A 26,588-nucleotide genomic window follows, 5' to 3' on the forward strand; every position below is an offset into this window, starting at 1 on the left:
TATTAATAGCCACTAGAATAATTAAAACAGGGGTGAAATTATGTACAAGGACACTTGGTATAATTGATAACAAAATATTAAAATCTTGGGTTACTCTCAGTCGACATCCTGGTGTAATTATTAAACAAAGTATTAAAATCTTGTTACAGTTTAAATCCCCAATTAGTTGGAATATTTAACTTCGGGTATAAGGATAATTTGACGACGACACTCGCACTTTATATTTATGACTGATGGACTGTTATGGACAAAAACCAGACGGACATATTAAATAATCCAGGACAAAGGACAATTAACCCATGGCCATAAAACAAAAATCAACACGTCAAACATCATGATTACGGAAGTTTAAATAAGCATAATTCTTTTATTTCATATTTAATTTCCTTTATTTTATATTTAATTGCACTTCTAATTATCGCATTTTTATTATTATTGTATTTAATTGCACTTTTAATTATCGTACTTTTTAATTATCGCAAGTTTATTTTATCGCACTTTTATTATTCGCAATTTCATTATCGTTATTTACTTTACGCTTAAAATTAAGTCTTGTATTTATTTATTATTTTACATTTGGTTTTAACTGCGACTAAAGTTTTAAAATCGACAAACCGGTCATTAAACGGTAAAAACCCCCTTTATAATAATAATATTACTTATATATATGTATTTGTATTTTTATAAAAGTAAACTAATATAGCGTTAAGCTTTGTTTAAAGATTTCCCTGTGGAACGAACCGGACTTACTAAAAACTACACTACTGTACGATTAGGTACACTGCCTATAAGTGTTGTAGCAAGGTTTAAGTATATCCATTCTATAAATAAATAAATATCTTGTGTAAAATTGTATCGTATTTAATAGTATTTCCTGCAAAAAATTTAATAACTATTTTATATACCCCTCGCGAAACATCAAACGCGAAATATTATTATAATCAGTTTTTCATATAGAATTGTAGTAGTTGAATTGTATATTAGCTACTAAGTATGAACTTAACGGGTAGGTACTACCCGAATTTAAACTTATAAAATGCTAATATGAAGAAAAAGCTTTTATAAATGAGTTCATATTATGCTACGAAATACTATTAACTACTCTTAATATTCTGTATGATTAACTTGTTCCATTTGACTATTTTGAAAGAAATGGCAACGACTACTCGACACACCGTGAATATGAATGAAGAGGAATTCCGTACTTTTCTAGCTTCAAACATAGCTGCAGTACAGGCTGCGCTATATACCAACAATAACCTTGGATCTAGCAGTACAGGAAATCGTGTAGGATGCACCTACAAAGAATTCGCTGCCTGCAAACCTTTGGAATTTGATGGAACCGAAGGACCGATCGGATTGAAACGGTGGACCGAGAAGGTCGAATCGGTGTTTGCCATAAGTAAGTGTACTGAAGAGGACAAAGTGAAGTACGCTACGCATACCTTCACAGGTTCTGCGTTAACATGGTGGAATACCTATCTAGAGCAAGTGGGACAAGACGATGCGTACGTACTACCGTGGTCAGCATTCAAGCACTTAATGAACGAGAAGTACCGTCCTAGAACCGAGGTCAATAAGCTCAAGACAGAACTTAGAGGGTTACGAACCCAAGGATTTGATATTACCACGTACGAAAGACGATTCACAGAATTGTGCCTATTGTGTCCGGGAGCGTTCGAAGATGAGGAAGAGAAGATCGACGCGTTTGTGAAAGGATTACCGGAAAGAATCCAAGAAGATATAAGTTCACACGAGCCCGCCTCCATACAACAGGCATGTAGAATGGCTCACAAACTAGTGAACCAGATTGAGGAAAGAATTAAAGAACAGACGGCTGAAGAGGCCAATGTGAAGCAAGTCAAAAGAAAGTGGGAAACCCCAAAAACTCCGAAGCATATACGTCAATTTTTAGGACTAGCTGGTTACTACAGAAGGTTCATCCAAGACTTTTCCAGAATAGCAAAACCCTTGACTGCATTAACGCATAAAGGAAAGAAATTTGAATGGAATGATGAACAAGAGAAAGCGTTTCAGTTATTGAAGAAAAAGCTAACTACGGCACCTATATTGTCATTGCCTGAAGGGAATGATGATTTTGTGATTTATTGTGACGCATCAAAGCAAGGTCTCGGTTGTATATTAATGCAACGAATGAAGGTGATTGCTTATGCGTCTAGACAATTGAAGATTCACGAACAAAATTATACGACGCATGATTTGGAATTAGGCGCGGTTGTTTTTGCATTAAAGACTTGGAGGAACTACTTATATGGGGTCAAAAGTATTATATATACCGACCACAAAAGTCTTCAACACATATTTAATCAGAAACAACTGAATATGAGGCAGCGTAGGTGGATTAAATTGTTGAATGATTATGACTTTGAGATTCGTTACCACCCGGGGAAGGCAAATATGGTAGCCGATGTCTTGAGCAGGAAGGACAGAGAACCCATTCAAGTAAAATCTATGAATATAATGATTCACAATAACCTTACTACTCAAATAAAGGAAGCGCAACAAGGAGTTTTAAAAGAGGGAAATTTAAAGGATGAAATACCCAAAGGATCGGAGAAGCATCTTAATATTCGGGAAGACGGAACCCGGTATAGGGCTGAAAGGATTTGGGTACCAAAATTTGGAGATATGAGAGAAATGGTACTTAGAGAAGCTCATAAAACCAGATACTCAATACATCCTGGAACGGGGAAGATGCACAAGGATCTCAAGAAACATTTTTGGTGGCCGGGTATGAAAGCCGATGTTGCGAAATACGTAGGAGAATGTTTGACGTGTTCTAAGGTCAAAGCTGAGCATCAGAAACCATCAGGTCTACTTCAACAACCCGAAATCCCAGAATGGAAATGGGAAAACATTACAATGGATTTCATCACTAAATTACCAAGGACTGCAAGTGGTTTTGATACTATTTGGGTAATAGTTGATCGTCTCACCAAATCAGCACACTTCCTGCCAATAAGAGAAGATGACAAGATGGAGAAGTTAGCACGACTGTATTTGAAGGAAGTCATCTCCAGACATGGAATACCAATCTCTATTATCTCTGATAGGGATGGCAGATTTATTTCAAGATTCTGACAGACATTACAGCAAGCATTAGGAACTCGTCTAGACATGAGTACTGCCTATCATCCACAAACTGATGGGCAGAGCAAAAGGACGATACAAACGCTTAAAGACATGCTACGAGCATATGTTATTGATTTTGGAAACAGTTGGGATCGACATCTACCGTTAGCAGAATTTTCCTACAACAACAGCTACCATTCAAGCATTGAGATGGTGCCATTTGAAGCACTTTATGGTAGAAAGTGCAGGTCTCCGATTTGTTGGAGTGAAGTGGGGGATAGACAAATTACGGGTCCGGAGATTATACAAGAAACTACCGAGAAGATCATCCAAATTCAACAACGGTTGAAAACCGCCCAAAGTCGACAAAAGAGCTACGCTGACATTAAAAGAAAAGATATAGAATTTGAAATTGGAGAGATGGTCATGCTTAAAGTTGCACCTTGGAAAGGCATTGTTCGATTTGGTAAACGAGAGAAATTAAATCCAAGGTATATCGGACCATTCAAGATTATTGATCGTGTCGGACCAGTAGCTTACCGACTTGAATTACCACAACAACTCGCGGCTGTACATAACACTTTCCACGTCTCAAATTTGAAAAAATATTTTGCTAAAGAAGATCTCACTATTCCGTTGGACGAAATCCAAATCAATGAAAAACTTCAATTCATTGAAGAACCCGTTGAAATAATGGATCGTGAGGTTAAGAGACTTAAACAAAACAAGATACCGATTGTTAAGGTTCGATGGAATGCTCGTAGAGGACCCGAGTTCACCTAGGAATGAGAAGATCAGATGAAGAAGAAGTACCCGCACTTATTTCCAGAAGATGAGCCAACGCCTCCAATGGCTTAAAATTTCAGGACGAAATTTATTTAACGGGTAGGTACTGTAGTGACCCGAACTTTTCCGAACCTTTCTATGATTATATGTTTAATGAAAACTATATTTACATGATTAAATGTTTCCAACATGTTAAGCAATCAAACGTGTTAAGACTTGATTAATTGAAATAGGTTTCATATAGACAATTGACCACCCAAGTTGACCGGTGATTCACGAACGTTAAAACTTGTAAAAACTATACGATGACATATATATGGTTATATATATAGTTAACATGATTTTATTATAAGTATGTATCTCATTAGGTATTTTAACAATGAGTTATATACATAAAAATGAGACTATTAATTTAAGAAACTCGAAAACGATATATATAACGATTATCGTTATAACAACGTCTTACTAGGTACATATGAATCATATTAAGATATTGATACACTTGGTTAATTATGTTAAATGATAAGTAAATATATTATTAAGTGTATTAACAATGAAATACATATGTAAAAATAAGACTACTAACTTAATGATTTCGAAACGAGACATATATGTAACGATTATCGTTGTAACGACATTTAACTGTATATATATCATACTAAGATATATTATATATCATAATATCATGATAATATAACAATTTAACATCTCATTTGTTATAATAAATAATGGGTTAACAACATTCAACAAGATCGTTAACCTAAAGGTTTCAAAACAACATTTACATGTAACGACTAACGATGACTTAACGACTCAGTTAAAATGTATATACATGTAGTGTTTTAATATGTATTTATACACTTTTGAAAGACTTCAATACACTTATCAAAATACTTCTACTTAACAAAAATGCTTACAATTACATCCTCGTTCAGTTTCATCAACAATTCTACTCGTATGCACCCGTATTCGTACTCGTACAATACACAGCTTTTAGATGTATGTACTATTGGTATATACACTCCAATTATCAGCTCTTAGCAGCCCATGTGAGTCACCTAACACATGTGGGAACCATCATTTGGCAACTAGCATGAAATATCTCATAAAATTACAAAAATATGAGTAATCATTCATGACTTATTTACATGAAAACAAAATTACATATCCTTTATATCTAATCCATACACCAACGACCAAAAACACCTACAAACACTTTAATTCTTCAATTTTCTTCATCTAATTGATCTCTCTCAAGTTCTATCTTCAAGTTCTAAGTGTTCTTCATATATTCTACAAGTTCTAGTTACATAAAATCAAGAATACTTTCAAGTTTGCTAGCTCACTTCCAATCTTGTAAGGTGATCATCCAACCTCAAGAAATCTTTGTTTCTTACAGTAGGTTATCATTCTAATACAAGGTAATAATCATATTCAAACTTTGGTTCAATTTCTATAACTATAACAATCTTATTTCAAGTGATGATCTTACTTGAACTTGTTTTCGTGTCATGATTCTGCTTCAAGAACTTCGAGCCATCCAAGGATCCGTTGAAGCTAGATCCATTTTTCTCTTTTCCAGTAGGTTTATCCAAGGAACTTAAGGTAGTAATGATGTTCATAACATCATTCGATTCATACATATAAAGCTATCTTATTCGAAGGTTTAAACTTGTAATCACTAGAACATAGTTTAGTTAATTCTAAATGTGTTCGCAAATAAAAGTTAATCCTTCTAACTTGACTTTTAAAATCAACTAAACACATGTTCTATATCTATATGATATGCTAACTTAATGATTTAAAACCTGAAAACACGAAAAACACCGTAAAACCGGATTTACGCCGTCGTAGTAACACCGCGGGCTGTTTTGGGTTAGTTAATTAAAAACTATGATAAAATTTGATTTAAAAGTTTTTATTCTGAGAAAATGATTTTTATTATGAAAATGAAAATATATCCAAAAATTATGGTTAAACTCAAAGTGGAAGTATGTTTTCAAAAATGGTCATCTAGACGTCGTTCTTTCGACTGAAATGACTACCTTTACAAAAATGACTTGTAACTTATTTTTCCGACTATAAACCTATACTTTTTCTGTTTAGATTCATAAAATAGAGTTCAATATGAAACCATAGCAATTTGATTCACTCAAAACGGATTTAAAATGAAGAAGTTATGGGTAAAACAAGATTGGATAATTTTTCTCATTTTAGCTACGTGAAAATTGGTAACAAATCTATTCCAACTATAACTTAATCAACTTGTATTGTATATTATGTAATCTTGAGATACCATAGACACGTATACAATGTTTCAACCTATCATGTCGACACATCTATATATATTTCGGAACAACCATAGACACTCTATATGTGAATGTTGGAGTTAGCTATACAGGGTTGAGGTTGATTCCAAAATATATATAGTTTGAGTTATGATCAATACTGAGATACGTATACACTGGGTCATGGATTGATTCAAGATAATATTTATCGATTTATTTCTGTACATCTAACTGTGGACAACTAGTTGTAGGTTACTAACGAGGACAACTGACTAAATAAACTTAAAACATCAAAATATATTAAAAGTGTTGTAAATATATTTTGAACATACTTTGATATATATGTATATATTGTTATAGGTTCGTGAATCAACCAGTGGCCAAGTCTTACTTCCCGATGAAGTAAAAATCTGTGAAAGTGAGTTATAGTCCCACTTTTAAAATCTAATATTTTTGGGATGAGAATACATGCAGGTTTTATAAATGATTTACAAAATAGACACAAGTATGTGAAACTACATTCTATGGTTGAATTATCGAAATCGAATATGCCCCTTTTTATTAAGTCTGGTAATCTAAGAATTAGGGAACAGACACCCTAATTGACGTGAATCCTAAAGATAGATCTATTGGGCCTAACAAACCCCATCCAAAGTACCGGATGCTTTAGTACTTCGAAATTTATATCATATCCGACGGGTGTCCCGGAATGATGGGGATATTCTTATATATGCATCTTGTTAATGTCGGTTACCAGGTGTTCATCATATGAATGATTTTTATCTCTATGTATGGGATGTGTATTGAAATATGAAATCTTGTGGTCTATTATTATGATTTGATATATATAGGTTAAACCTATAACTCACCAACATTTTTGTTGACGTTTTAAGCATGTTTATTCTCAGGTGATTATTAAGAGCTTTCGCTGTCGCATACTTAAATAAGGACGAGATTTGGAGTCCATGCTTGTATGATATTGTGTAAAAACTGCATTCAAGAAACTTATTTTGTTGTAACATATTTGTATTGTAAACCATTATGTAATGGTCGTGTGTAAACAGGATATTTTAGATTATCATTATTTGATAATCTACGTAAAGCTTTTTAAACCTTTATTGATGAAATAAAGGTTATGGTTTGTTTTAAAATGAATGCAGTCTTTGAAAAACGTCTCATATAGAGGTCAAAACCTCGCAACGAAATCAATTAATATGGAACGTTTTTAATCAATAAGAACGGGACATTTCACATGTAATTTCCGACAAGAAATGATAAGCAAAAATTTTAACATGCAGACACGGTCGAAGTCCAGACTTACTGATGCATCCTAACAACTATCAGTTAGACACACTCATGCAAGACCTGGTTCGCTAGGACCAACGCTCTGATACCAACTGTGACAATCGCTCCAAATTCATATGGACGAACACGTCATTCATCGATTTCATAGCAAGGTATTTGACCTCTATATGATACGTTTTGTAAACATTGCATTCTTTTGAAAAGGCTCACCATAAATGAATATTTAAATCAAATGTTTTCGATATCTGATGATTTCTACATATAGACAATCATCGTAAATAATAGTTTACAATAGTACTTCCGTTGACAATGCAGTCAAAATAAGATACATGGTGTTGATTTGGCGAATGCAACGTTTCCTTGAAAAATATGCCATGTAAGACTCCATGCACATAGCTTGTCTAACATATAAGCAAACAGCAGAAGACTTCTAGGGAACCTGAGAATAAACATGCTAACAAGTGTCAACACAAAGGTTGGTGAGTTCATAGTTTTAATGTTTTGCATAATCTGTACATAAAGGTGGATCACAAGATTTCAGTTCTTTCATCCAGAAACGTTTATCAAAATATTCTACGAAATTGAGCACCCTGGTAACTAAACTTTAACGTTATAATAAGTACCCCTGTTTTAACATACATGCAACCAACATGTACAATACACGGAAACCAACGTGTACTAAACTCAAATAGCATACGTCTGTTTTATAGTTCAGGCTAGGGTTTCTATACCTGGAACAGACGGGGATGTCAAGCCCTATGGATCCATATATAACTACTCACGCCCACCAGTTCTTATAACCGGCAGTTACTAGTTACCAAAGCTAAGGGATTTTCGGTTCAAACTCGGTGTAGAATTTAGTATGTACTTGTATCCATTGCGTTTAAAATAAAGTGCATGTATTCCCAGCCTAAAAATATATATTGCAAAAGCAATTAAAAAGGAAGCAAATGAAACTCACGCATATAAATATTGTAAATCAGTTAATAAAGCATTTGCATGTATTCTCAGCCCAAAAATGTAATGGGTAAAAGGGATCATATGAAACTCACCTTAGGAGCACATAAAGTCGTTCACCGAAATGTGACCGAAACTCGGAATACCAATTAACCGTAGATCTCAACCTAGAGAACATATGTTGGTCAATAAATGTCTTATCCAGCTAGGTCTGGTTATAGTGTATCTCAATCCTAATGCTCGATATCGACATACGAAAGTTATCCAAAGTCGTTTCAAAAAGTCAATTTTGACAGTTGTTTAACAAAACGAGACGTACCTTATATAAGGATTCATTTACTCGGTTGGTAATATTCAGAAATCCAATTTATCAATCTTACAAACAAGTTGTTTAAATATTAATTGCAGATTCAAAAGCAATTCCGATTAACGTCAATCATAATTCAGTTGACCATATCTTTTGATTCGTTCATCGAAATTACGCAATTTCTATATGAAAAGTTATTGATTTTTCACCAGCTTTCCAAAAACATGCATATCATAGAGACACGGGAGAATTAGAAACACTATAAACACAAGAGTATATTAGAAGTAAATAGATTCTTCTGGTGGTAGATGAAAAAGAAGAATGACAGATATAAAAGTTAGGAGTATATCAAGAATCAGGACTGGATGGAGCATATTGATGAATGCTTTAAAGTAAGAATCAATAGAAGGTGTGAGTCGTGGAAAATAAGGAAACGAAGGGGTGAATTTATAGTGAAATATCCGACAGAGCAATCGAAACAGATTATTGCATATAATCAAAGAAGATCTTGATTTCCTTAATCACCAAAGAACCAAATCTTAATAAGTAAGATTCTCTTTAAATCCCTTAAATCCCGGAAATTAATCATAACTACGTCATCGGTTAAGACGAATATATTTTACTCATCTCACTCTTTTACGATAGTCTCATTTATATTCTTCGCATAATAGAATCGTTTTATCTACATTACTCAATGATGATAAAACTCCATTATCACCTTATATTTGTCATGAAAACCTTCTTATTGTTATCCATAACAACCTCTATCAAATTTCGGGGACGAAATTTACATCGCAAGGTATTTGACCTCTATATGATACATTTTACAAACATTGCATTCGTTTTTAAAAGACAAACTTTCTTTACAACGAAAGTTGACGGCATGCAAACCATTTCATAATACATCCAACTATAATTGGCTTAATAATAATCTTGATGAACTCAATGACTCGAATGCAACATCTTTCAAAATATGCCATGAATGACTCCAAGTAATATCCTTAAAATGAGCTAATGCACAGCGAAAGATTTCTTTAATACCTGAGAATAAACATGCTTTAAAGTGTCAACCAAAAGGTTGGTGAGTTCATAGGTTTATCATAACAATCATTTCAATATATTAATAGACCACAAGATTTCCGTTTATAAATATATGTACACTCGCAAGTGTATAAAAGTATTCTATAAGTTGTAGGCACCCGGTAACAAGCCTTAACGTTCATGTTTTACCCTCTGAAGTACACCAGATCAGGTGTGTTTAAAATAACCTCGAAGTACTAAAGCATCCCATAGTCAGGATGGGGTTTGTCAGGCCCAATAGATCTATCTTTAGGATTCGCGCCTACCGTACATAGACAAGTAGTTTAATGTTACCAAGCTAAGTGTATATTTCTGGTTTAAACCCACGTAGAATTAGTTTTAGTACTTGTGCCTATTTCGTAAAACATTTATAAAAATAGCGCATGTATTCTCAGTCCCAAAAATATATATAAAAGGGAGCAAATGAAACTCACAATACTGTATTTCGTAGTAAAAATACATATAACGTCATTTAACAAGTGCAAGGTTGGACTCGGATTCACGAAGGTATCAATATTGAGATTCAATATTGCAGGAAAGTACGTAGACGCAACGGAGATGATAAACACTAGTTTGACCTCACGAGCATACCCATGAACCATACCCATCACCTCCATAGCTATAACCCATAATTTCCTTAACTTCGACTCATTCAAAAAAACTATTTTGAAATCACTCGGACAGCACTCCGTCGTAATATTTTATGTATACTAATAATATCTTGAAATAATACAAAGAAAATATATATATGTAATTCGATTGAGAGAGTTTAGAGAAATATATTTTCAAGTTTCTATGAAATAATGAAACCTATTGAATTCTATTTATAACAGATTTTTGAATTATTAAAGTGAATTATTAAAATATGAATTATTAAAGTGAATTATTAAAGTATGAATTATTAAAGTGAATTATTAAAGTGAATTATTAAAGTATGAATTATTAAAGTGAATTATTAAAGTATGAATTATTAAATTGAATTATTAAAGTATGAATTATTAAAGTTAAAGTAAAATAAAAGTAAAGTAAAGGTAAAGTTAAAGTATAGTAAAAGTATAAAACTATATACGTATAATACGCGTATAAGTATATATAATATTAATTTAAATTGTTATATATATTTAATAAAATAAAATATAAATATCGTTATCTTTATCATACTGGTTAAGTAATGAGTTGTCAAAAGTGGTTCTAGATATTTATAAAAGATATATACATTTTAATAATAAAGTTTTTTTTAAACTGAAAACGTTTTTTGTACTTTTGAAACTAAATTAATAGAATATTATGGAAACCAATTCTCCACTAACTTTTGTCTAACTTTCGTAAATGACACTTTTTGTTTTTATTTATAAATAGCTTTACAAATTATTCTGAATATCGTTAAGAGGAATAGATTTTCTCAAATCATAGTGGACCTCTCAACAGAGACTTGTAATCATAATTCAATGTTTCTGATAATTCAATCATTTAATATATTTTTTTTAATTTCATCGAAAATCATATTGAAACAAATACGTTCGTGTAAGGTATTATACGTTTAATACTTTATTAATATTCTCAAGTTATAATATATATATATATATATACATATACATATCTATTTATATATAACGGTTCGTGAATCATCGGAATTTGGTCGAGGTTATAATGAATGTATGAACACAGTTTAAAATTCTTGAGATTTAACTTAACAAACTTTGCTTATCGTGTCGGAATAATATAAAGATTAAAGTTTAAATTTGGTCGGAAATTTTCGGGTCGTCATATTTTATCAGTAATATATGTATTTAATTCGTGATTCATCATAAACTGTTTAACGACGAAATTTAGCATACTAGCATGCATAAATATATATACTCGAGCACTAGACATGGATACACAATTAATATATAAAAGATAAAATATGAGTGCTTACGTATCAATATTGTGATTCAATATTGCAGGAAAGTACGTAGACGCAACAGAGATGATAAACACTAGGTTTGATTTGCAAACAATACCCATGAATATTACCCATAACTTCCATAGTTATAACCCATAATTTCCTTAGCTCTATCCCGTTTGAAAACCCATTTTGAAAGTGACACGCTCATAACCTCGTCGTAGTATTTTATGTATAAATAATAATAATACTAATACTACTAATAATGATAAGATTAATAATAATATTAATCTTAATAATAATATAAATAATAATAATAATAATAATAATATAAATATATATATATATATATATATATATATATATATATATATATATATATATATATATATATATATATATATATATATATATGTTTACAGGGAGAGATAGATGTATTTGTGTATGTGTCTCGAAGCCAAAACTGATCGACTTTATAGATGTTTTGTGGAATCAGTCCCCATGCGATCGCATGGGGTTTTAGTGTGTAGGCCATGCGATCGCATGGCTTCATTTTACAGCTCACATCATTTTTTGTCCTACGCTTGTCGACATAATAATATAATACGTAAATCGAATTTAAAATTTTAAAAAGTCGTATTTATTAAATACTTCAGGGGTATTCTATGTAACTTATAATTAATAATTTCTATCATGTCGTTTTCATGAGAATAGTAAATGAATTACTTTAAATTCAACTATTTAAGCTACACGTTGTACGTTGTGCTTTACAAATTGTACATTATTAATTTAACTTCGTTTCTTAAAAAAAATTACAAAAATTATATCATAAAAATAAAATGACTTAATACGTAAAATTTTTAATTTGAAATAGCATCGTTTAATAGTAAATTTTTAATCATTTCGTATATAAATATTATTCGCATGATTCCGTATATATCGAAAACTCTTATATTTATTAAAATATGTATATAATACATGTTATGACGTTCGTGAATCGTTGGACAAACAGGGTGGTCAACTGTTATATAAAAAATCATTTTCAAAAGTTTTAAAACTTGTTAAAATTCATTGCTTATCAAGTCAAAAATATTAAATCATATAGAGAATTGGTTTAAATAAGTCGAAATTTTCCGGGTCATCACAATTTTATAGTATAAAAACAAAATGGACATTAAGGGTAGACAACCGAATATTTTAGAAGATCTACCAGAGGATATGATTGAGGAAATCTTGTCTAGAGTCGGTCAGAATTCATCAGCACATTTAGTTATGGCGAAATTAACTTGTCAAACATTTGAAAGACTTTCCAGAAATGCCTTAGTTTATAAAAGGCTTTCCTTTGATAGGTGGGGTATATCACATTGGGGAGACCGTAAGTTATGCCGTGTTTTCTTTAAAGCGTTAAATGCGAGGAACCCAAATGCAATTTTACGTTACGGGTTAAGAACCTATTTTGACTCAACATATCCCAACATAGGATTTCGTGAGTTAGAAAGAGCTTTTAACATGCAACATAAAGAAGCATGTTATACTTACGGGTTAGTGATGTTCACTTCTTACCAAAGTGAGAAAAAGAACATCAGATTACAACTTTTAAATAAAACCTTCCCACAAGTGACGGATTCAGTAGTTGGGGTGAGAAACAAGGTTTTTAGATTATTACTGGGCTGTTGGACATTACGAAACCCTCGTCCTTTTGACGACATTACAACATGCTGCCTAGCCAATGGTCATAACGGTTACTTTCCACAAGATCAAGGATGGGAAGTCGTCTTAGTAAAACCTGAATGCATGACTTGTTTCTGGACTTATGAATTACGTGTCTTTATTTCTTTTGCTGAACAACTTGCGTATTAACTAGAATTGCCTTCATAGCTGCCGAGTAGCAAAGTTATTATGTGCCATATTTCATCATATATGTATAATAGCAGTATTGTAAGTTTGTAAAATATTGTATAAAGTTTGAACGCGAAATATTATTGTAAAAAGTTTTTCATATAGAATCGTAGTAGCTGAATTGTATAATAGCTAATAAGTATGAACTTAACGGGTAGGTACTACCCAAATTAAAAATATAAAATACTAATATGAAGAAAAAGCTTTTATAAATAAGTTCATATTATGCTATGAAATACTATTGACTACTCTTAAATTCTATATGATTAACTCAATTCTTTTGGCTATTTTTGAAGGAAATGGCACCGGCGACTCGTCAGAACTTGAACATGAGTGAGGAAGACTTCCGTGTTTTCCTTGCTGCGAACATAGCCGCAGTGCAGGCGGCGATGCAAAATTCCGCAAGAAATCGTGTAGGATGCTCCTACAAAGAATTCACTGCCTGCAAACCTTTGGAATTTGATGGAACCGAAGGACCAATTGGATTGAAACGGTGGACCGAGAAGGTCGAATCGGTGTTTGCCATAAGTAAGTGTACTGAAGAGGACAAAGTTAAGTACGCTACGCATACCTTCACAGGTACGGCGTTAACATGGTGGAATACCTATCTTGAGCAGGTAGGACAAGATGCTGCTTACGCACTACCATGGTCAGCATTCAAGCAATTGATGAATGAGCAGTATCGTCCCAGAAACGAGGTCAATAAGCTCAAGGTAGAGCTTAGAGGATTACGAATGCAAGGTTTTGATATCACCACATACGAACAACGATTCACAGAATTGTGCCTATTATGTCCCAGAACGTTCGAAGACGAAGAAGAGAAGATCGACGCATTTGTAAAAGGGTTACCGGAAAGAATTCAAGAAGATGTGAGTTCACACAAGCCCGCCTCCATACAAAAGGCAAGTCGAATGGCTCACAAATTAGTGAACCAGATCGAAGGAAGGATTAAATAGCAGGCGACCGAAGAGGCTAACATGAAACAAGTCAAGAGAAAGTGGGAAGAAACCAATGACAGGAGTCAATAATACAACAACAACAATCACAACCATAATCGCAATAACTATCCCAATAACCGCAACATCAATCGCAACAACAACTTCAATAAACGTCCCAACAACAACTACAATAACCGTCCTAACAACAATAACAACAACAACAGCAACAACAATAACAATCCCAACAACAATCCCACTAACAACAATGGCAACAAAAACCAAAAACAACCATGCCAAAGATGTGAAGAGCATCACCTAGGGTTTTGCACGACATTTTGAAATAGGTGTAAAAGAAATGGTCATAGCGCGAAGAAGTGCGAAATCTACGGAACAATGCATAACAAAACTAAAGGAACAAATAATGTCGGAACCAATAACACTGCCATAGTTTGTTTTGGATGTGAAAAACCATGTCACTTTAGTAGAAATTGCCCGAGTCAGGGGAATACTAATGGGCAGGGCTGCAGAAGAGTTTTCAATATTAATACGGCAGAAGCGCAGGAAGACCCGGAGCTTGTTACGGGTACGTTTCTCATTGACAATAAATCTGCTTATGTTTTATTTGATTCGGGTGCGGATAGAAGCTATATGAGTAGAGATTTTTGTGCTAAACTAAGTTGTTCACCGACGACCTTGGATAATAAATTTTTACTCGAATTAGCAAACGGTAAATTAATTACAGCAGATAATATATGTCGGAATCGAGAAATTAAACTGGTTAGCGAAACATTTAAGATTGACTTGATACCAGTAGAGTTAGGGAGTTTTGATGTAATAATCGGTATGGACTGGTTGAAAGAAGTGAAAGCAGAGATTGTTTGTTACAAAAATGTAATTCGCATTATACGAGAAAAAGGAAAACCCTTAATGGTGTACGGAGAAAAGAGCAACGCGAAGTTAAATCTTATTAGTAACCTGAAGGCACAAAAACTAATGAGAAAAGGTTGCTATGCTGTGCTAGCACACGTCGAGAAAATCAATTCCAAAGAAAAGAACATCAATGATGTTCCCGTCGCAAAAGAATTTTCCGATGTATTTCCGAAAGAATTACCAGGACTACCTCCACACCGGTCCATTGAATTTCAAATAGACCTTGTACCGGGAGATGCACCAATAGCTCGTGCTCCATACAGACTCGCACCCAGTGAAATGAAGGAACTTCAGAGCCAATTACATGAACTTTTAGAGCGTGGTTTCATTCGACCAAGCACGTCACCGTGGGGAGCTCCTGTTCTGTTTGTCAAGAAGAAATATGGTACATTCAGGTTGTGTATCGACTACCGAGAGTTGAACAAACTTACCATCAAGAACCACTACCCACTACCGAGAATCGACAACTTATTTGATCAACTACAAGGCTCGTCGGTTTATTTGAAGATTGATTTACGTTCTGGGTATCATCAAATGCGGGTGAAGGAGGATGATATTCCAAAGACTACTTTTAGGACGCGTTACGGTCATTACGAGTTTATGGTTATGCCGTTTGGGTTGACTAACGCACCAGCTGTGTTCATGGACCTCATGAACCGAGTGTGTGGACCATACCTTGACAAGTTTGTCATTGTTTTCATCGATGACATACTTATTTACTCAAAGAATGATCAAGAGCACGAAGAACATTTGAGAAAAGTGCTAGAGTTGTTGAGAAAAGAAAAACTGTACGCTAAGTTTTCAAAGTGTGCATTTTGGTTGGAAGAAGTTCAATTCCTCTGTCATATAGTGAACAAAGAAGGTATTCAGGTAGATCCAGCAAAGATTGAAACCGTTGAAAAGTGGGAAACCCTGAAAACTCCGAAACACATACGCCAATTTTTAGGGCTAGCTGGTTATTACAGGAGATTCATCCAAGATTTTTCCAAAATAGCAAAACCCTTGACTGCATTAACGCAAAAAGTGAGGAAATTTGAATGGAAGGATGAACAAGAAAAAGCATTTCAATTGTTAAAGAAAAAGTTAACTACCGCACCTATATTGTCATTACCTGAAGGGAATGATGATTTTGTGATATATTGTGACGCCTCAAAGCAAGGTCTCGGTTGTGTATTAATGCAACGAACGAAAGTAATTGCTTATGCGTCTAGACAATTGAAGATTCACGAGCAGAATTATACGACGCATCATTTGGAATTAGGCGCGGTTGTTTTTGCATTAAAGACTTGGAGGCACTACTTATATGGGGTTAAAAGTATTATATATACCGACCACAAAAGTCTTCAACACATATTTAATCAGAAACAACTGAACATGAGGCAGCGCAGGTGGATTGAATTGTTGAATGATTATGACTTTGAGATTCGTTACCACCCTGGGAAGGCGAATGTGGTAGCCGACGCATTGAGTAGAAAGGACAGAGAACCCATTCGAGTAAAAGCTATGAATATAATGATTCACAATAACCTTACTACTCAAATAAAGGAGGCGCAACAAGGAGTTTTAAAAGAGGGAAATTTATAGGATAAAATACCCAAAGGATCAGAGAAGCATCTTAATATTCGGGAAGACGGAACCCGGTATAGGGCTGAAAGGATTTGAGTACCAAAATTTGGAGATATGAGAGAAATGGTACTTAGAGAAGCTCATAAAACTAGATACTCAATACATCCTGGAACAGGGAAGATGTACAAGGATCTCAAGAAACATTTTTGGTGGTCGGGTATGAAAGCCAATGTTGCTAAATACGTAGGAGAATGTTTGACGTGTTATAAGGTCAAAGCCGAGCATCAGAAACCATCAGGTCTACTTCAACAACCCGAAATCCCGGAATGGAAATGGGAAAACATTACCATGGATTTCATCACTAAATTGCCAAGGACTGCAAGTGGTTTTGATACTATTTGGGTAATAGTTGATCGTCTCACCAAATTAGCACACTTCCTGCCAATAAGAGACGATGACAAGATGGAGAAGTTAGCACGATTGTATTTGAAGGAAGTCATCTCCAGACATGGAATACCAATCTCTATTATCTCTGATAGGGATGGCAGATTTATTTCAAGATTCTGGCAGACATTACAGCAAGCATTAGGAACTCGTCTAGACATGAGTACTGCTTATCATCCACAAACTGATGGGCAGAGCGAAAGGACGATACAAATGCTTGATGACATGCTACGAGCATGTGTTATTGATTTCGGAAACAGTTGGGATCGACACCTTCCGTTAGCAGAATTTTCCTACAACAATAGCTACCATTCAAGCATTGAGATGGCGCCGTTTGAAGCACTCTATGGTAGAAAGTGCAAGTCTCCAATTTGTTGAAGTGAAGTGGGGGATAGATAGATTACGGGTCCGGAGATAATACAAGAAACTACCAAGAAGATCATCCAAATTCAACAACGGTTGAAAACCGCCCAAAGTCGACAAAAGAGTTACGCTGACATTAAAAGAAAAGATATAGAATTCGAAATTGGAGAAATGGTCATGCTTAAAGTTGCACCTTGGAAAGGTGTTGTTCGATTTGGTAAACGAGGGAAATTAAAATTCAAGGTATATTGGACCATTCAAGATTATTGATCGTGTCGGACCAGTAGCTTACCGACTTGAGTTACCTCAACAACTCGCGACTGTACATAACACTTTCCACGTCTCGAATTTGAAGAAATGTTTTACTAAATAAGAACTCACTATTTCGTTAGACGAAATCTAAATCAACGAAAAACTACAATTCATCGAAGAACCCGTTGAAATAATGGATCGTGAGGTTAAAAGACTTAAGCAAAACAAGATACCAATTGTTAAGGTTCGATGGAATGCTCGTAGAGGAACTGAGTTCAATTGGGAATGAGAAGATCAGATGAAAAAGAAATACCTGCACCTATTTCCAGAAGATACATCAACACCTCCAACTGCTTAAAATTTCGGGATGAAATTTATTTAACGGGTAGGTACTGTAGTGACCAGAACTTTTCCATGTTAATATATATAAAATAAAATTGTTATTTACATGATTAAGTTTTTCCAACATATTAAGCAATCAAACTTGTTAAGACTTGATTAATTGAAATAGGTTTCATATAGTCAATTGACCACCCAAGTTGACCGGTGATTCAAGAATGTTAAAACTTGTAAAAACTATTTGATGACATATATATGATTATATATATAGTTAACATGATATTATGATAAGTAAGTATCTCATTGGGTATTTTAACAATGAGTTATATACATAAAATTGAGTTTATTGAATTAAGAAACTCGAAACGATATATATAACGATTATCGATATAACAACGTCTTACTAAATACATATGAATCATATTAAGATATTGATACACTATGTTTAATCATGATAAATGATAATTAAACATGTCATTAAGTGTATTAACAATGAACTACATATGTAAAAACAAGACTACTAACTTAATGATTTCGAAACGAGACATATATGTAAGGATTATCGTTGTAACAACATTTAACTGTATATATATCATACTAAGATATATTAATATATCATAATATCATGATAATGTAATAATTTAACATCTCTTTAGATAATAAACAATGGGTTAACAACATTTAACAAAATCGTTAACCTAAAGGTTTCAAAATAACATTTACATGTAACGACTAATGATGACTTAACGACTCAGTTAAAATGTATATACAAGTAGTGTTTTAATATGTATTCATACACTTTTAAAAGACTTTAAGACACTTATCAAAATACTTCTACTTGACAAAAATGCTTATAATTACATCCTCGTTCAGTTTCATCAACAATTCTACTCGTATGCACCCGTATTCGTACTCGTAAAATACACAGCTTTTAGATGTACGTATATTGGTATATACACTTCAATGATCAGCTCTTAGCAGCCCATGTGAGTCACTTAACACATGTTGGAACCATCATTTGGCAACTAGCATGAAATATCTCATAAAATTACAAAAAATATTAGTAATCATTCATGACTTATTTACATGTAAACAAAATTACACATCCTTTATATCTAATCCATATACCAACGACCAAAAACACCTATAAACACTTTCATTCTTCAATTTTCTTCATTTAATTGATCTCTCTCAAGTTCTATCTTCAATTTCTAAGTGTTCTTCATAAATTCTATAAGTTCTAGTTTCATAAAATCAAGAATACTTCCAAGTTTGCTAGCTTACTTCCAATCCTGTAAAGTGATCATCCAACCTCAAGAAATCTTTCTTATTTACAGTAAGATATCTTTCTAATACAAGGTAATACTCATATTAAAACTTTGATTCAAATTCTATAACTATAACAATCTTATTTCGAGTGGAAATCTTACTTGAACTTGTTTTCGTGTCATGATTCTGCTTCAAGAACTTTCAAGCCATCCAAGGATCCTTTGAAGCTAGATCTATTTTTATCATTTCTAGTAGGTTTATCCACAAAACCTGAGGTAGTAATGATGTTCATAACATCATTCGATTCATATATATAAAACTACCTTATTCGAAGGTTTAAACTTGAAATCACTAGAACATAGTTTAGTTAATTCTAAACTTGTTCGCAAACAAAAGTTAATCCTTCTAACTTGACTTTTAAAATCAACTAAACACATTTTCTATATCTATATGATATGCAAACTTAATGATTTAAAACCTGGAATCACGAAAAACACCGTAAAACCGGACATACGCCGTCGTAGTAACACCGCGGGCTGTTTTGGGTTTGATAATTAAAAACTATGATAAACTTTGATTTAAAAGTTGTTCTTCTAGGAAAATAATTTTTCTTATGAACATGAAACTATATCCAAAAATCATGGTTAAACTTAAAGTGGAAGTATGTTTTTCAAAATGGTCATCAAGACGTCGTTCTTTCGACTGAAATGACTACCTCTTACAAAAACAACTTGTAACTTATATTTCCGACTATAAACCTATACTTTTTCTGTTTAGATTCATAAAATAGAGTTCAATATGAAACCATAACAATTTGATTCACTCAAAACGGATTTAAAACGAAGAAGTTATGTGTAAAACAAGATTGGATAATTTTTCTTGTTGTAGCTACGTGAAAATTGGTAACAAATCTATATTAATCATATCCTAGCTAACTTATATTGTATTATACATGTATTCTAATATATTATGTAATATTGGGATACCATAGACACGTATGCAAATGTTTTAACATATCATATCGACCCATCTATATATATTATTTGGAACAACCATAGACACTCTATATGCAGTAATGTTGGAGTTAGCTATACAGGGTTGAGGTTGATTCCAAAAATATATATACTTTGAGTTATGATCTAGCCTGAGACATGTATACACTGGGTCGTGGTTTGATTCAAGATAATATATATCAATTTATTTCTGTACATCTAACTCTGGACAACTAGTTGTAGGTTACTAACGAGGACAGCTGACTTAATAAACTTAAAACATTAAAATGTATTAAAAATGTTGTAAATATATTTTGAACATACTTTGATATATATGTGCATATTTGTTATAGGTTCGTGAATCGACCAGTGGCCAAGTCTTACTTGCCGACGAAGTAAAAATCTGTGAAAGTGAGTTATAGTCCCACTTTTAAAATCTAATATTTTTGAGATGAGAATACATGCAGCTTTATAAATGTTTTACAAAATAAACACAAGTACATGAAACTACTTTCTATGGTTGAACGATCGAAGCCGAATATGCTCCTTTTACTTGGTAACCTAAGAATTAGTAAACCAGTATACTAATTGACGCGAATCCTAAAGATAGATCTATTGGGCCCAACAAACCCCATCCGTTGTAGCGGATGCTTTAGTACTTCGATGTTGTTTTATCATGTCCGATGGATGTCACGGAATGATAGGGGATATTCTTATATGCATCTTGTTAATGTCGGTTACCAGGTGTTCAAACTATATGAATGATTTTTATCTCTATGTATGGGATGTGTATTGAAATATGAAATCTTGTGGTCTATTATTATGATTTGATAATATATAGGTTAACCCTATAACTCACCAACACTTTTTGTTGACGTTTTAAGCATGTTTATTCTCAGGTGATTATTAAGAGCTTTCGCTATTGCATACTAAAATAAGGACAAGATTTGGAGTCCATGCTTGTATGATATTATGTAAAAACTGCATTCAAGAAACTTATTTTTGATGTAATATATTCTTATTGTAAACCATTATGTAATGGTCATGTGTTAACGGTATATTTTAGATTATCATTATTTGATAATCTACGTAATGCTTTTTAAACCTTTATAGATAAAATAAAGGTTATGGTTGTTTTAAAAATGAATGCAGTCTTTGAAAAACGTCTCATATAGAGGTCAAAACCTCGCAACGAAATTAATTAATATGGAACGTTTATAATCAATATGAACGGGACATTTCATGTTAGTGAAAGAGTTGTTAATGAGTTTAAGTTTGACCAAATGGCGGGTCTTGACTTTAAAATGGGTCAGATGGGTATGAAATGCCCCAATTTTGTGTTAGTTGGTGTTGTTGGACCTTAATCACTAGCTTTTAGTGATTTATGATGGTCTTGACTTTGAATGGGTGGTTTTGGTGTAAATGAGTCATTTAATGCAATTAAGTCATTAAATGCACAAGAGTTAAGTGTTGGTAGTTAGTCCAACTAGTTTGTATGTTGATTGTGTACTTAATGTATTAGGTACTTTGCTTTGAAGTTTGCAGAGTTGTTTAATTCATCACCTAGTCGATAAGGTGAGTGGAATAATTATATGTGTAGTTATATAATGTATTTATTTGTGTAGCGCGAGATGTGAAGTGTCGACGTGTTAAGACACCACGTTTCACGTGAAGAGTGAAGTGTCGACGTGCTAAGACACCACTTCGGAAATTATGAAGGGTGAAGTGTCGACGTGTTAAGACGCCACCCGGAGTGAAGTATCGACGTGTTAAGATGCCACTCCAAGAACTATCACGGGTGAAGTGTCGACGTGTTAAGACGCTACCCGGGGTGAAGTATTGACGTGTTAAGATACCACCCGTGGGGTTAGTGTACGACGTGTTAAGTACTCTAATGGTTGTTATGAACACCGATGGGAAATTCGAGTACCATTCCTTTGTACTATTAGTTAACCATGGTTATGTGTTTTAGTATAGCATATCATATTGTTTGAGTTATATATGCTATTGTTTGTGCTAGCTTGTAGTCTTGAAGATTTAGCATTTTACTTTGCGATGGTATGCTATTTTAGTTTGCTAGCGTGTATGAGTTGTTTGTATTGTGATTGCAAGTAACTAGGTTATATATGTATGTGTATAACTATTGCATTCACTAAGCATCTTGCTTACCCCTCCCGTTATTTACTTTTTAGGTACAAGTATGGAGAAAGGGAAAGGGGTTGCCGGGAATTAGACGTTCCCATGTTGGTTGCTTAGGCGAAGCTTTTGGAAGACGGCCTATTGTTTTGGTTAGTTTAGCCCCAAACCATGCTCATGTGTCGTTTGGTTTAAAACTATCATTTAAGGTCGAACTTGTAATACAATTGATTAAGGGCCTTCGTGCCTATTATGTAAACTTTAAACTTATGGAATGTTAAACTTTGGGTATGAACCGGTCGACATCATGTACCCAATTAAAGTGGCTTGTTATTGGTTTATTATAAAAAAATATTTCGGGTGTAAAGACGGGTTGGGTCGTTTCAAGTGGTATCAGAGCATGGTCTAAGGGATTTAGGCGACTTGAAATAGGTACCTAGACTTAGACTTTATTGTGTATACGCTTTATGCGGGACTTGTAGGAGACGAGTCAGACCGGGTTTGGTTAGTGCCTATGTTTAGGTGAACTAACTTTGTGATAATTGTTTTATTTCGTGTTTGCGATCATCGAGCAAGATAGACGTTGTACTAGCGAGTTGATGTGATGTGCTTGCGTAACAATGACTAGCTACCATTGTTAAGAGTGCAAATCGTGTCAAACGAGTGATGTACGACGATTGTTGAGCAAGATGGGGCAGTGATTGTTGAGCAAGATGGGGCAGTGAGGTGTATATATATATATATATATATATATATATATATATATATATATATATATATATATATATATATATATATATATATATATATATATGTCATGCCCTTTCGTTTCGTTGTTTAACCTATTCCGTTTTATAGATGAAGATGAGAAACGGACACGACACCGACAACGGAGGTACGAGAGAGGACTCCGAGTTCACGGCCAAGGTTGAGGCCATTATGCAAAGGCGTCACACGGACTTTCTAGAGGACGTTAGGAAGATGTTCCTAGATTCGATTGACGAGCAAGAGTCAATCTAGTCAAGGAACAAGTTAAGATTGTTCTTCACGAAGATAATGTGTGAAGACGAGACTTCTTCCACAAGAATTTCAAGGATGCTCAACCTCTCACTTTTGATGGTGAACGAGATCCACTAAAGAGCAATCGTTGGATCTCTGATATGGAGGGGGCTTTCCGTGAAATGTCTCGTTCTTATTGATTAAAAACGTTCCATATTAATTGATTTCGTTGCGAGGTTTTGACCTCTATATGAGACGTTTTTCAAAGACTGCATTCATTTTTAAAACAAACCATAACCTTTATTTCATAGATAAAGGTTTTAAAAAGCTTTACGTAGATTATCAAATAATGATAATCTAAAATATCCTGTTTACACACGACCATTACATAATGGTTTACAATACAAATATGTTACAACAAAATAAGTTTCTTGAATGCAGTTTTTACACAATATCATACAAGCATAGACTCCAAATCTCGTCCTTATTTAAGTATGCGACAGCGGAAGCTCTTAATAATCACCTGAGAATAAACATGCTTAAAACGTCAACAAAAATGTTGGTGAGTTATAGGTTTAACCTATATATATCAAATCATAATAATAGACCACAAGATTTCATATTTCAATACACATCCCATACATAGAGATAAAAATCATTCATATGGTGAACACCTGGTAACCGACATTAACAAGATGCATATATAAGAATATCCCCATCATTCCGGGACACCCTTCGGATATGATATAAATTTCGAAGTACTAAAGCATCCGGTACTTTGGATGGGGTTTGTTAGGCCCAATAGATCTATCTTTAGGATTCGCGTCAATTAGGGTGCCTGTTCCCTAATTCTTAGATTACCAGACTTAATAAAAAGGGGCATATTGGATTTCGATAATTCAACCATAGAATGTAGTTTCACGTACTTGTGTCTATTTTGTAAATCATTTATAAAACCTGCATGTATTCTCATCCCAAAAATATTAGATTTTAAAAGTGGGACTATAACTCACTTTCACAGATTTTTACTTCGTCGGGAAGTAAGACTTGGCCACTGGTTGATTCACGAACCTATAACAATATATACATATATATCAAAGTATGTTCAAAATATATTTACAACACTTTTAATATATTTTGATGTTTTAAGTTTATTAAGTCAGCTGTCCTCGTTAGTAACCTACAACTAGTTGTCCACAGTTAGATGTACAGAAATAAATCGATAAATATTATCTTGAATCAATCCACGACCCAGTGTATACGTATCTCAGTATTGATCACAACTCAAACTATATATATTTTGGAATCAACCTCAACCCTGTATAGCTAACTCCAACATTCACATATAGAGTGTCTATGGTTGTTCCGAAATATATATAGATGTGTCGACATGATAGGTCGAAACATTGTATACGTGTCTATGGTATCTCAAGATTACATAATATACAATACAAGTTGATTAAGTTATGGTTGGAATAGATTTGTTACCAATTTTCACGTAGCTAAAATGAGAAAAATTATCCAATCTTGTTTTACCCATAACTTCTTCATTTTAAATCCGTTTTGAGTGAATCAAATTGCTATGGTTTCATATTGAACTCTATTTTATGAATCTAAACATAAAAAGTATAGGTTTATAGTCGGAAAAATAAGTTACAAGTCGTTTTTGTAAAGGTAGTCATTTCAGTCGAAAGAACGACGTCTAGATGACCATTTTAGAAAACATACTTCCACTTTGAGTTTAACCATAATTTTTGGATATAGCTTCATGTTCATAATAAAAATCATTTTCACAGAATAAAAACTTTTAAATCAAACTTTATCATAGTTTTTAATTAACTAACCCAAAACAGCCCGCGGTGTTACTACGACGGCGTAAATCCGGTTTTACGGTGTTTTTCGTGTTTCCTGGTTTTAAATCATTAAGTTAGCATATCATATAGATATAGAACATGTGTTTAGTTGATTTTAAAATTCAAGTTAGAAGGATTAACTTTTGTTTGCGAACAAGTTTAGAATTAACTAAACTATGTTCTAGTGATTACAAGTTTAAACCTTCGAATAAGATAGCTTTATATGTATGAATCGAATGATGTTATGAACATCATTACTACCTTAAGTTCCTTGGATAAACCTACTGAAAAAGAGAAAAATGGATCTAGCTTCAACGGATCCTTGGATGGCTCGAAGTTCTTGAAGCAGAATCATGACACGAAAACAAGTTCAAGTAAGATCATCACTTGAAATAAGATTGTTATAGTTATAGAAATTGAACCAAAGTTTGAATATGATTATTACCTTGTATTAGAATGATAACCTACTGTAAGAAACAAAGATTTCTTGAGGTTGGATGATCACCTTACAAGATTGGAAGTGAGCTAGCAAACTTGAAAGTATTCTTGATTTTATGTAACTAGAACTTGTAAAATATATGAAGAACACTTAGAACTTGAAGATAGAACTTGAGAGAGATCAATTAGATGAAGAAAATTGAAGAATGATAGTGTTTGTAGGTGTTTTTGGTCGTTGGTGTATGGATTAGATATAAAGGATATGTAATTTTGTTTTCATGTAAATAAGTCATGAATGATTACTCATATTTTTGTAATTTTACGAGATATTTCATGCTAGTTGCCAAATGATGGTTCCCACATGTGTTAGGTGACTCACATGGGCTGCTAAGAGCTGATCATTGGAGTGTATATACCAATAGTACATACATCTAAAAGCTGTGTATTGTACGAGTACGAATACGGGTGC

The sequence above is a fragment of the Rutidosis leptorrhynchoides genome, chromosome 7 (genome assembly GCF_046630445.1).
Source record: "Rutidosis leptorrhynchoides isolate AG116_Rl617_1_P2 chromosome 7, CSIRO_AGI_Rlap_v1, whole genome shotgun sequence".
NCBI classification, from domain to species: Eukaryota; Viridiplantae; Streptophyta; class Magnoliopsida; order Asterales; family Asteraceae; genus Rutidosis; species Rutidosis leptorrhynchoides.